At 37.5% G+C, this 14,732-nt stretch overlaps 1 protein-coding gene across 2 annotated transcripts in view; it reads right to left on the bottom strand.

The window, feature by feature from the left end:
• Positions 1–14,732, bottom strand: part of Tab2 (TGF-beta activated kinase 1 (MAP3K7) binding protein 2) — a 56,218-nt gene that overhangs the window by 29,501 nt on the left and 11,985 nt on the right. The window contains exon 2 of one of the 2 annotated variants that reach the window (XM_005370643.3): positions 4,783–4,923. The exons of the other annotated variant lie outside the window; for it this stretch is intronic. The gene's annotated coding sequence lies outside the window, so the exon portion shown is untranslated. The remainder of the gene's footprint in view (positions 1–4,782; positions 4,924–14,732) is intronic. 2 annotated transcript variants of the gene reach the window in all.

The following is a 14,732-nucleotide window of genomic DNA, read 5'->3' on the forward strand; positions in this document are numbered from 1 at the left end:
TATAGACCGGGCTGACTTCCAATTCACTTCATCTTGTTCTGCCTCCCAAGTGCTAGGATTAAAGGGGTGAACCACCATGTCTGGGTTATCAACATTATTTTTCTAACAAATATTGGAATTTTATTTCTTCAAGTATAATGTTATAATTTTAGGAAATTAATATCAAAATATCTGTCAATATTTTTCTATTAAAGAAATAAAATTATAGCTATTCAACTAAAAATCTGAAATTCAAATATTATCACGACTTAATATAAAAATAATTGACAGACATGATAGCACACGCCTTTAATCCTAATCCTTGGGAGAAAGAGGCAGGCAAATCTCTGTGAGCTGGAGGCCAGCCTGGTCTGTGTAGTGAGTTCTAGGACAACCAGAGCTATGTAAAGAGACCCTGTCTCAAAGAAAAAAAAAACAAAACTAAGCAACAACAACAACAAAAAAAAAAACATAAGAAAAGATTATAAACAATCTTCAGCATTAACTTTATCACAGAATTTGCATGGAGTCACATTGTAAAATCAATTAACTGTTAAGACAACAATACACCAAACCAGTCATCCAAATGCTAACCCATTATATTTAATAACTTGAAGAGAGAAATTAAGTATTACCAAAAACTGGACAACTTTACAAGCACAGAATTAACTTCCCAAAGAAAAAGAATAGACACCAATAGTCGTGCAGAATGACTCATGCCCTCTGTTTTAAAAACAAACCTTCCTATATAATCTTATCACTTGGAAAGCGAGAGACAGGCAGATCTGAGTCCCAGGGCAGCCTGATTTACAGAGCAAGTTCTAGGACAGTCAGGGCTACTTAGAGAAACCTAATCTTAAAAAATGAGGCTGGGGAAGGGGTGGGATGGAGAAAGAAAAAAAAGGAAAGAAACCTTTCCAATTTCTTCACTTAATGCATTGCCTTAAGGATATAAATGCTGACTATTTCTTATGCCTCAGTAGTTAAGTTACAAGTTTTTCTTAAAGGAATGTGCAAGTCAGCCACACTTGGCAATTGGTGTTTTGTGGTGGATGCTGCCATTTCTATGGATTAAGAAAAGTGCAAGAAATCTGAGACAAACATAGTATATAACTGACTACCTTGTGTGTATTTTCCACTTTGTATCTTATTATTTTTCCTATTCTTTAGCATTTAAGTATTGAAACAAAGTTACTTTCCAGTGCTTCCTTTCACTGCAACTTTTCAGATAATCTATACTGTTCATAAGTATCATCTAAAAGAAAACAGGGACTAAAGCATGTTAACGAATTCTTATTTATGATAAAAAGAGGAGAAAATAAACCAGAATATTTGGAAAAACTCATGTTTTGGTCTTCTAACCATAAACATTTGTAAGAAATGAATTAACCTGATACATGAAAACTATGATAATACAGTTAAATATTTATTAACACGTTACTGTCAGAGGTTGACTTTTGGGAGTTGGGCTGCTCCTTATACTGTTTGGATCTCTGTGATCAAACTCCTGTCATCAGGTTTGGTGACAAGTGCCTGCCTTTAACTACAGAGCCATCTCAATTCTCCTCCCCTTCACCCCAAACAACAATTACTCTCAAGGAGAAAAAAATTTTTGCATAGCCACATTAAGGAAAATCATCAGTCTTTTTCTTAGTGGAGTAAGACATCCAAATTACTATATATAAGAAACTGATGGAAAATATCAAGACACAGAACCCACACATATTATAAAGCCTTCAATATATAAGTCCAAAATATATCCACTAAAGAGATTTAAAAAAATAAATACATAAGGAAGGTTTTGAAGGTAATTTTTAAAGATATGGTTCCAATTCTATAATCTTTCTTGCTTGCTTTCATTTTGGAAGATAAAGAGTTTCTCCAAGGTTGGCATCATCAAACTCATGACCCTACTGTCTCAGTCTCCAACGGTTCTGATTACAGCATAGGACACCATACCCAGTTGCCTAGGTTTGTTTCTTTTCTCCTCCTCCTCCTCTTCTTTTTTTTTCCCCTTCACTCTTGGGCATATACCCAAAAGACGATTCACCCTGCCACAAGGACACTTGCTCAACAATGTTTACTGATGCTCTATTCACAATAGCCAGAAACTGGAAACAACCTAGATGTCCCTCAACACAAAAACAGATAAAGAAAATGTGGTATGTTTATACAATGGAGTGTTATCGATCTGTTAAACAAAATGACATCATGAAATTTACAGGCAAATGGGTGAACTAGAAAAAAAATCATACTGAGGTAACCCAGATCCTGAAAGATAAATATGGTATATATTTGCTTATAAGTGGATATTAGCTATTAAGTAAATTATAACTGATTTACAATCTGTAGATCCAGAGAGATTAGGTATAGAGGAAGGAACAGGGGTGGGGTGGGAGGCAGTGGGTGACAATGACATGGATCTCCCTGGGAAGGGGGAAACAGATTTTGAGTGGACTGGGGGCAGGGGACGTGGGGCTGGAATGGGAGGATCAGGTAGGGAGGGCAAGGAATTTGAGGACAGGCAGCTAGAACTGAGGGCATTTGTGGAGTGGTATGGAAACCTAGAGCAATAGAAACTTCCTAAAATATACGAATGTGATCTTAATGAAGTCTCCAAATGGCCACAGTACCAGCTGGCCACCTCAGGTCTCTGAACAAAGCTTCAGCAGTTTTCATTGGGGGAACTCTTATTACTCTTTTTACCTTTCTTTTAACCAATTAAACTCATAAGTAGATGAGTACAACTTACTGAGTTTCAGGGTTCAAGTAAACAGTTCACCTTAAGACAACCTTTGGTGAAAAAATATGACCCATCCCTTTTGTTAAGTTGTATACAACTCCCTTATAGAAAACTATCATATGCGAAGGTGGACAAAGGCTCACTACTGCACAATCTTCAACATTAATAACACTTACTATACTCCAGCCTTTCTAAAGCACTCACCGACTTTTATGCAGCTCTAAGAAGTCTTCAACGAAGACTTCCCACTGCCTATTAAATCAAGTCCAAACTCTTTGCACTGCAAGTTGAAACATGTATAAAGTAGCTCTGTTTCTCATCAGATCCCAACTATTCTCTAAGTACACTGAACTACTACTTACAGTTTTTAGAACATCTGTACTAAGAAATACTCTTGCTAAAATCTAATCTTCCAATGCTCAGCAGAAAGCCTTCTTCACAAAGGCAATTCTCTGGGGCACTACCAAGCATGTGGTTTATATCTCTATTCTGATATTTTATATTATAATTTCTTCCTCAATATCCAAGGAAGATTGGTTCAAGACCCGCCCCCTCCCGTCCCTCTTAAGATACTGGAATGAGCAGATGCTTAAATATCTTACAAAAAAGGAACATGTTTTTGTATATGACCTATACACACCCTAGATTACTTCTAATATCCAAATATAATGTAAACCCTAGGCAAATTATTTGTCAGTCTATTGTTTAGGGAATAATATTCTTCAACAACCTGTACATGGTAAAGCACATAGGCAACTTATACAGTCCTAACAAATTTCTGATCCATGGTTGGTACAGTATTGGAGATAGTGGAGAGCCCACTTTATCTGCCTGTAAGCTCACTGAAAGTAATGGTCATTTATTTCTATCTCTACTGTACCTGGCAGTGTCTTATACACAATGCGTATTCAACAGCAGAGAAAATTTCACTGTTATTAATAACATCTCTGAAAATGGCAAGACTTGGTACTCATGAACATTTCCTTCCTTAATTTCCCCTTTAGTTGACTTAATAGGGTAATGACGTTCATATAGCTGCTATAGTTGTAATTCAACATCACTGAGCCATGGTTCTGTCAATACCATAGGGTTCTATAATCTACAGTAACTCACTATGCATTACACACTGGAGAAGAAGGAGTCAAATACACGCTGAAGCACTAGGATCACTGGTTAAACCCACAGCTGGGATACAAAATCCCCTTCTTCAATTTTGGGTTATCTTTGGCTTAGATGAAGTTAAAAAATCAAAAGATATGCACGGCTATATACTCATTAAGTAAATGTTTTATAAATACTGTTTCAAATCTATATAAACAGGTAAAATTAATTAAAGCCCTTAAAAGTCTCAAACCCAACTGACTTGACTCCCTAATGCTTTTCCTGATTAAAATCTAATGCACAAGGAAACCTCTACTTTCACCTTTTTAGTTATACTCTGGGACAATCATCATTTTTCACTTTCCCATTTGATTCCTTTCAAGCAATCAAGTAATATATGTGTGTATGTATATATATTTGCATATATATGAAATATTACATTGGAATACAATTACATTTTGGTAAATACCATGTAAATACAGTATTTGGTCTAATCTGTAAACAAAGCCTATCATTTCCAGTGACTGGAGAATGTGCTAACTTTTATAAACGTATCAGTTATAACAGTTAAGGACACTGGAAAGGAAAACCTGCTTCATTCATGTAATTTCCAAAACTGCTTATCCCACACATGACCTTAGAGCAGGACGGTGCTGTCAATGGTCACTTTCAGTGGAGACCAGAGCACTATTCTGCACATCTGCAGGGCTTGACTACATAGCACTTCAGCATTATTTCTCTTAAGATGTTTTTACATTAGTTTGTCACAATCAGCAAACAAATTAAACTAGAACTACTCAGGCAAAAGTTAAGCTACAAGTCGATGCTAGCCACGTGTTACTAGATGTTAGGGCGGTTACTATGTCACTCGGTTTTAAAGCCAGAGAACTGTTAAGTTGTGAACTGTGTGTTGTTACAGATCACACAGTCTATGCTTGAGTGCCCCAACTTTCGCATACCTGGAAATAGAAAAATTCAAACTGTAGCTGTCCTTGGTTGGCTCATTTGCAGCTTACAAATGTTTAATTAAGTAACTGCAGTGAGCTCATCTCTACTGGATACTTCTTTTCCAGGGCAGGTCCAGGAACTCGGTCTGGAGCCTTGAAAGCAGAAGAAAAACTACAGTAAAACTAGAGGTAGGCAGAATAAGGAATGTGAGTAGACAACACCCTGAGATCCGAAAGCGCGCACAGGGGTGGGGGGTGTATTTGGCTGTTTTCCTGAAGCCTTTCTCAAGCAGGACAAGGTTCCCGAAACACAAAGGCCAGGAGAAGCTACTTCAGAGAGACATACTCTTCACCTGCCCAGTTAGTTCACTTCCAGGAAGTGAAAAGTAGCCTTTGGGAAATCTCCCACGATTCTGGATAGAAGCCTGCCTGGCAGAGGTCAGTGCAACTGTAACACAGGAGCAGCAATACCCATTTTGAGCGATAAAACTGGAACTAGAAACCCTTCACTCTCAGGCTATTTTACTCCTCCCTCGCTGTCACCCTTTAACTGCTCTCTTTATTTCCTTGGTCAGAGATGCTGCAGAGGCTTCCTAGGAATGTTTTAGATAGATTCAGGCAACAAACTCAATTCCAAGTTCCACAGAGTTTCTAACAGCCCTAGCTGTCCTGGAACTCACTCAGTAGACCAGGCTGGCCTGGCCTCGAATGCAGAGCTAGCTCCACCTGCTTCTGCCTCCCGAGTGCTGGAATTAAAGGCATGTGCCACCCCATCTGGCTCAAAAATAATGGTAATGCCTAAAGAAGGTGGCAAAGAACAATTTATAAGATGTACTTCCTAACCCACTGGAAATTATTTTCCCACTACCAAAATAGATTCATTCATTAAAATAAATTCGTAGGCCAATATTAAAACAAAAACAAACTGGCAACTACAAAGTTATAGAAATGGGAAGCCAGTGGTAGACAATGTACTAATTAGCTTTCCAGAAACCTCAAATGACATCCTTATACTTGATTCTCAGTAGGCTGGCACCTTTAGGAATTCCTCTAAAAATGAACCCCACAGTAGTAAACTGAAATCTCTGTTCTATCAAACATGAGGACTGTGATGGGACACAGACGAAACAGGATGGATGCTCTGTGCATTTCTGTGCATACCAACACAGCAAAAACACAGCCAAAGTAATTTTGGCGGTGGCGGGTGATGTGGGAGTGATTTCTTATTAATAAAGAAACTGCCTAGGCCCATTTCATAGGACAACCCTTAGGTAGGCAGAGAAAACAGAACAGGATGCTGGGAGAAAGAAGTTAAGAGAGGGAGTCGCCATGGTTCCCCCACTCCAGGCAGATGCAGGTTAAGATCATTCCTGGTAAGCCAGCTCGTGAGCTACATAAGAATAATAGAAATGGGTTAGATCAATATGTAAGAGCTAGCCAATAAGAGGCTGGAACTAATGGGTCAGGCAGTGATTAAAAGAATACAGTTTCCGTGTAATTATTTCGGGTATAAAGCTAGCCATGTAGGCGGCCGGGTGCCGGGGACACAGCCCCTCCGCTCCTAACACAACAGGCGGGTGTGCGTGTGTAAGCTTTTCATGTTTTGTGATGGCATGCTGTAGAGAAAAGAATCCTGGAAGACAGGAACCTTGGTTCAAATCTCACTTCAATATAGCTTCCACCCTAAGTCCCTTTTTTATCAAACTGCAGAGAGTTGCGCATTTCACTGGGCTGCCATGCAACTTCACTGTGTACATAAGCACCTAAAGTCTGCTGCATATCAGGTTTCCAACACATCCTTCTGCATTACTAAAGGATGAAACACATTCTTTTTCTGTTTGCTTTATGTATGCTCTGAATACATAGGTATACTTAAGCTTATTTTCACAAGTGCTACAGTAACAGGCATGTTTAATAAGCTTTATGTGTAATTAAACTTGCATCACATTCTAAGAGAAGTAATTGATTAACACTGTTTTCAGAATAACTAGAAGACAGTTCAATTCTCAGAGATGTAAAAATTTACATTTAGGATACAAAGATAGTCTGTAGTAAACAAGAACAAAATTTTCTCTCCCAGTCAAGTAGAATATAGATGCAACAACAGTCTTGTTACACGTACCTCTGGGATACTGAGCTTAAATACCAAAACCATCATCACCAAAACCCCAGGAAAGTAATTAGTCCATGACATAACTTGGTCTTTTTGCAGTTAAGGCAAAGAAAAGCCTTCTACTACATATGGGCAATAATTTCCCTCTTACTGATAGAACAGCAGGCTCCACAGAAAATTATTATTTACCAAATATGGCTTGAAGATCAGATTACAACTTCTCTGCCATTTACCAAGTATAAAGTGTCACAGCCACAAGGAATTTAAGAAAAAAAAAACATACAGTTACTCAAAATGTATTCATTACAACTTTCTTTCAAAATAGTTTAAAAACTTAAAATGAAAATATACCACTCAAAATGGAGAGATAGAATTCTATTTGTATAGTCTCTGTCACTAACTCTTATGGAGGGCTTTCACTTTAAAGACTACCAAGGAAAATTCTGTAAACGAGTCAGTATTGTTTGTTTGTTTTTGAGACAGGGTTTCTTTGTGGGACAGTTCTGGCTGTTCTAGAACTCACTTTGTAGACCAGATTGGCCCTAGACTCACAGAGACCAACTTGCCTCAAGGCCTCCCGAGTGCCACCACCTCTCAGCAACATTATGTATTTTTAATTTTATAACTAGCTATCACATTGAAATCTCATTACTCGTAGTAACATTTCAGTTATTTCCTTTGCTTTTTTCCATATATATAATGTTAATAATAGTAAATAATACCCGATTTTATTTTATTTTTCTGGTCTAACTGTATTTACTCAGTACTTCCATGACAATGCTATGTAACAGTAATGCTGGGCTAAGGAGGACAGCAGGGAGGTTTGAGGCAGTCTCATTACATAGCCAGGCTGGCCTGAAATGTGTTAGTCTGCCTCAGCCTCCTATGCAATTATAAGCAACATCCCAACAGGCTTTGATTCGTGACTTTTTACTAGTTATTTAGCTTTTTACTAAAGATGAAAATGAGAATTCTAGCATCTTACCATTTCTAGTAACAAAATGGTGGTTTCTGGTCTGAGATGTGAAAATTTAGGAATATCTCTCTATTCTAGTTTTACTAAGTACTCTTGTCAAAATAAATGCTGAAATTCTCCTATTCCACCCTATGGCATCCCTCAAGACATCCATACCCATGCTTACCATTAATGTGAACTAATCTACAGTATTATTCCAGTGATATAATGCTGAAGTCCATTTGATAAGTTCATTATAAGCATTTTTCCATCAACTTTCCTAAGACGGTCTGCAGTTTTTTAATCTATTTTACTATCCTTGTATGCTTGGCTTTGTAAAAAAGAACTCAAAGTTCACCTTTTCTTCTTTATGTTCTGAAATAGTTACCTGAAGCTAAAAGTTTTAAAAGAATTATAAATTCAAAAAAGAATTTAAAATCTCTAAGGTCTGTTACTCTTTGTAAGGGAATGTCTCTCATCATTTGCATCTTATGTGAGACCAGACCCTATTCCTTCATACTTCCCTTGAGGAAGCTCCCCCATCTCGCTTTTCAGTATCTCCCCTTAACTTGTGAACATGTGTGAAGTCTTCATCATCTTAAACACACTGTCATATTCATACACCAAAGCTGCCAGTTAAGTCTTAAAGCTATTTAGCAAATATTAATCCACAAAGCTAGTTATCCAAACTGCTGACACAGGTTTTGCCCTCTACACCCTAGTCTATCTAGTAGGAAGAAGGCAAGAATCATGGAAGAAACCACAACTGAAACGACACGAATAAGAAACCATATTCACTAGGCTCCTGTCCTGCTTGCCACTCCCACTAAAACCTATCCTATCCCTTCTCCAGTTTGGGTCTACTATCAGGTCATGGGCCCTTTCGTTGTCTCAAGGAAGTTACAGATTCCCTCAGAGTGGTTTTGAATGCGTAAAATACTCATGATTATAAAGATAGCTAATTTTATTGAAATATGTCCATATTATCAGCTACAATGTGACGTGTCCAAACATGGATACAGGCTTAATACTGGAGTTGGGAATAGCAATCACACCAGAGGCTGATCCAGTAGACCAATGAGAAGACAGGAAGAGTTGGTGGTGGTGTGTGAAAACAAGGTTTCAAAAGCACAAGATAAATGACAAGAAGGGAGAATGATAAGTGAAACACAGCTACCTTTTTCCCCCCAAAGACAGGGTCTCACTGTATGTAGACCACGCTGGACTTGAACTCACAGAGATCTGCTTGTCTCTGGCCCCAGAGTGCTGGGATCAAAGGCAAGAGTCACCATGACTAGCCTAGGCTTATTTGTGATTTTTAAAAAATTAATACCAAACACAAAAAAGAAGTCCTAGCAGGAGCCCAGTACAATTATATACCTAAATTCCAAGGTGATAATATGTATAACTACACAGAGACATCCACATCTAGAGCATAACATGAGAAGTGTCTCATAGTGCTAAAGAAAAAGGTGTTGCTGATGCTGCTGTGGTCTGCTTCTTCTAAAACCCTAACAGAGAGAAATGGGAAAGTTACATTAGAACTCAATAAAAACTGAACCCTTTTCACCGCCACATGCACCTCTCCCTCAAGTTCTACCCTCAATTTCTTTAGGATCATATAATTTAGATTAAAATCTCTCTATTGACTCTAACTTAAAAAGAAAAGGCAGAATCTCATATATTCCAGGCTGGGTCAAATTCTGGTAGCTGATCCTCTTGCTTCCACCTCCTCAGTTGCATAATAACAGGTGGCATCACCATGCATGGCTTATGTTGTGCTGTGATTGAACTCTGGGCTTCAGACATGCTAGGTAAACATTCTACCTACTGTCTCTGTCTCTGTCTCTCTCTCTCTCACACACACACACACACACACACACACACACACACACACACACACACTCAGCCCTAAATATTTACCTATTTGAAATATATTTCTTTATATTTCAAAAAAAATCCTTGGGCATATTCATCATACATGGTCCTATTGGAGAGGGACATTTTCATACAAGTCCATTCTGAACATTGAGCACATTCCTTACCTCCCCTCTTTACCCTCTCTTCTCACCAGCACAAAAAGAAAACAGCCCTTTTGTCCTCCTACAATGTTTCACATCTACTTTTATGTTACATAGAATATATGGTTTTGCCAGGCAGTGGTTATGCATGCCTTTAATTCTAGCATGAGGGGTGGGGGCAGACAGGTGGATCTCTGTGAGTTCAAGGCCACCATGGTCTACACAGTTCTAGGACAGGCTCCATAATTACAAAGAGAAACAAACAAAAAACAAAAAAAGAGGAGAAACACATGGTTTTTATGTATCTTTATAAAATCTAGAAACTGAAAATGAGGATATATGTAAGACAAATGGTATGTGTTTCTCCTCTCACCAGCACAAAAAGAAAACAGCCCTTTTGTCCTCCTACAATGTTTCACATCTACTATGAACTAAGTTCTCACACGGTTTAGTGGCAGGCACTATGAAGCAAACACTGTCTTCTACAAAAAGATTTAGTATGCAAAATAGGTACATGTATATAAGGGTCCCTATTTCAGATGGCAGAGAAACATGAAATATAAACAAACAGACTTGGAATAAAACATATATTTATTAATTAGATTTATATAACATACATGATGGAGATTTAAATAAAAATCTATAGAAAAATCTATAAATACAGATTTGGGGGTTAAGTTTTAATTACTTTATGCAAGTAGGTCTTACCTAGTGATATGAGATGAATCATGCTTCATTTACTGGGACTGATTACTATTTGGTTGTAAACACAGCATATAGTTGCAGCTTTCTTCAAATAGCTCTAACAACTTGCTTCACGTATTTCACTTAAGTGGGGTGACAACGATGGTATAGTCTCTTAAGTCATCTTCACACAGGGCACAGAGATCTCAAGAGACTAGGAATGAAGGTAGGAAATACATTTCTCTCCACATGTAATAAGCTCTGCTGCTGGCTATGACGGAAAAGAACATACTTTTTCCTAAAGGAAGCTCTTAGACTAACAGCAATGGAATTCAGACAGTGAGGGAGAAAGGGTGGGTCTGGAACAAGTAAACCAACATCCCCACAATACACACCACCATCCTAAACAACTCAACTACAACTCTACCTCTTGCCCAACAATGCATTTCTATTAGCTATAAGCTGTGAGGCTCTGAAGTCAGGAACCCCAGTGTCCTATCTCTGATTCTTTGCTATCTTCATATAACCAATGGCAAAGTTTCACTCATCACTCCCAAGGCCTTGTATCCACTCCTATTCCCTCCTTAATGTTCAGGGGTTCAGTTGTACCTTGATAACCAATTAACAGCTTCCTATCTGATACCCTGTCCTACTGAACAGCTTTCCTAGGCTGTACTTTACAACTGCAACAAGCCTACTAATTGCCTAAAATACAAACTGGGTCACATCATATCCTTCCTATGAGAAGCAAGGGATTTTAAAGTTGATTTGACCTAAGTAAGAAATGCAAAAGAGGAAAGCTAAAAAGGAAACTTGAAAAACAAAGCCAAGAAAGTTAGCTCCATGAAAGCAAGAAAGAATTGGTATCAAGCTCATTGTACCAGTTCATGCCCGCATTCCAACACTTGTAAAATACAAGGCCAGCTTAGGCTATATAAGACCACTTTGTTTCTTTGTTTTGTTTTTTAAAGTATCAAGAAGGCCAAGGAAAAGAAGTTTAAAACTTTTGATAACAAGTGTCAGGTACATAGCCAAATGTCTTATAATGTGTTTGCTCATTTAATGGTCCACATAATCATTCAGTTGAGCATATATTGTTTCATTCACATCATTAAAATAAGTATGAATATGCAACTATTTTCCCTTATTCAAGATGCTTAATGGGGCTGGAGAGATGGCTCAGCGGTCAAGAGCACTGGCTGCTCTGCCAGAGGACCTGGGTTCAATCCCCAGCACCCACATGGCAGCTCACAACTGTCTATAACTCCAGTTCCAGGGTATCTGGCACCTTCATACGAAATACACATAAAATAAAGTTAAATGTTAAAAAAATGCTTAAACAAGGTCACTAAATATCTTTATCTTGGTGTCAACAGTATCAGAGAGCACCATATATATTCTATTAGTCTGTCACAGATTGACTATCTGTAATGTGTATAGATATGTACACATGCACACCTCCACACAACACACTATACAACTGCAAATAAAGATATTTTAGTGCTATTAGACAGCTCATTTAAAAGCACTCAAACTTGATCCCCAGTATAGATAGATGTCTTGGAAAAGCCAGGCATGGTGATGGGACTTTGCAATCCCAGCCTTTAGGAGGCAGGGACTAGCAGATCCCTTGGTCTTTATGTCCAGCCAGCCTAGTTGAATTGGTAAGTTTCAGGCCAGTGAGAGATTTTTGTCTCAAAAAACACAGTGACTAACTCCTGAGGAATAAGGATCACTGGAGGTGATCCTCTGGCCTCCGCATGCATGTGTACCCATGTATAAGTAGTAATTACTAACTTCCTTGCTATTTAAAAGTATGATAGAACAGTAAAAGCTCACGGTTTGCCTCATATAGCTCAAAATAAAAAAGTGTATGGTAATGTTTTATAAGCATAATAGCTAACAAAGAAAATTTTGTTCTATATCTACTTCTGCTATTTACCTGAAAATGGAGAGTAGTAGATAGAAAATAGAGCACAGAAATTTCCTAAAAGACATGCAATTGTACCCTGAATTGTAAATGCATTTGTTTTCAAAGTCAAAGTTTCATGAACTAGCTTTAAACTTTTGGTAGGGTGTGTGCATCATCCATTCACAAATACTATTAATTGTCCATGTGCTAAAGGACTATTGGGATGGGCAGCTGCTACTGCCACACCAGCTGTACCCTTGCAGTATACTCTGTGAACTTTCTTTTTTCCAAAAGAAAAAGAAGTATTTAAAACAACTTAGTACAAAACACTGAAAATTAGCAGATAATTATCAATACACAATGGTAAATTGTGCAAATAGAAGTAAATAAAGCAATTCTAACAATATACAAATCACCAATGAGAAAATGCTATGCTAGAGCTACTGATTAGTTATAGAAAGAAAAAAAATGATGGTGTTTTAAAAATACTGCCTAGGTTCAATGTGCAGAAATCTGGGTGGGACCCAGAAGATGTCCCTGTCCTCAGGTCTCATTCACTTCGCCAGCTGATTCTGAGCTGCTCCTCTCCTTGTCAGCTGTTTCACATCCTGGTTTCTCCTATCTCTCTGGGTGGCTTCATATACAAGAACTGCTGTCAGGGAATGCCACCTGGGAACTGAATAGCAATGTCAAGCTCTTCACAATAGGTACAGGGCTTCTTCAGTTTATAAAGGCTTAGGACAAAGCTCCCAATTAGTAGTAAAAACTGTTAGATGAGTAATAGTACAACAGTTATCTACCAATTAAGTATGGTTCAAGACAAATGTAATCTTCAAAATATCTATCCTCAAAATTCTTTCCCAACCATATAATTTCTGATGTTCTTAACATCGGATATTCAACTGTCTGTTGGTAAACAGAACCGGTTCACACTTTCACGAATTTCTTTAGTTTGTTAACAGACTAAATGTACTAAACAGAAAGGAATTACAATCCGTAACAACTCTATTTTACCTCACTGATAAATTTTTATTTCTAGCCTGAATTCCTCACCTAATTCCATTTTAAGTATTGAATGAATTGCCTACTTGATTTTATAAATTGTAAGTCTAGAAAACATTTCAGAGCTAATGTGTTCAAAAGCAAGCTCCTGACTACCTAGCCCGGTCTAAACTTGCCATTTCCCCACTCTTCCCAACTCAGTCAACAGCAATTCCATGCTTAGGCCAAAACTCTTGGGAGTCATTCTTGAATTCCCTCTCATGCTCCACATATAATTCATCAGCAATTCCTGCCCACACAGGGCTTGGAACACATCCAAAATCTGACCTTTTCTCACCCTTTACTGTTACTACCCCAGTTCCAGCCACCACAGCCTCTCATCTGGATCACTGCAATCATTTTCAATATAGTCTTTTTTCTTACATCTTTGTTCTAGTCTCATTATCTATTCCATATATTTCAGAGTAAATGTTTAAAAAAGGAAGTAACCTGTTTAAAGAAAAAAGACCATAAAACCAGTTACTGATATATAAAAAGTATCTGATATTGTCCAAGACCCAGTCATGATAAAAACGATAAAAACTTTTAATCAAACTATAACTAGAAAGGGAACTGATAAATAGCACCTACAAAAACAATGTAGCCAACACATCCTTTGTGGTCAAAGACTGAATATATCCTAAGACCCAAAAAAAGTTAGCCAGAGCTGTGAGGCAAGAAAAGAAATAAAAAGCACAAAAACTGGAAGCAATTAAAATAGTCTGTGCTCACAAAATCTACTTAAAAACAGTTCAAGTCTCAGAACACAATGCGCATCCACAGCCATCAGCTATATTGATATTTGTTAGCATATGAACAATTAAAAGTCAAAATTTGAAACATAATAGTTACAATTGCTTTACAGTCTAGGAATAAATCTAACAAAATGTGTATGAATTACATTCTGGAAACTACAAAATGCTGAGGAAAGACATAAAAAACGTTTTTAAAAGGCTAAAGATACTACATTCATGAACTGCATCAATAGAGTAGGAATCTAAATTTTCTCCAAAACTGACCACAATGTAATGTGATTCTTAACAAAATCCCAGTGGGGTATGTGTGTGTGTATGTGTGTTTTAAATATAAAAAGGAAACAATAGTCAAAATAAATTTTAAAAAAGAATAAAATTAGAGAAATCTGACAAGTTACCATGTAGTTACAGCAATCAAGATAGTATAATACTAGTGGGAAGGACAGATCCAAAGAGCAAAAGATGAGAAAAAAAACAGAAA

This window comes from Microtus ochrogaster, unplaced genomic scaffold, assembly GCF_000317375.1.
Source record: "Microtus ochrogaster isolate Prairie Vole_2 unplaced genomic scaffold, MicOch1.0 UNK82, whole genome shotgun sequence".
Classification (NCBI taxonomy): Eukaryota; Metazoa; Chordata; class Mammalia; order Rodentia; family Cricetidae; genus Microtus; species Microtus ochrogaster.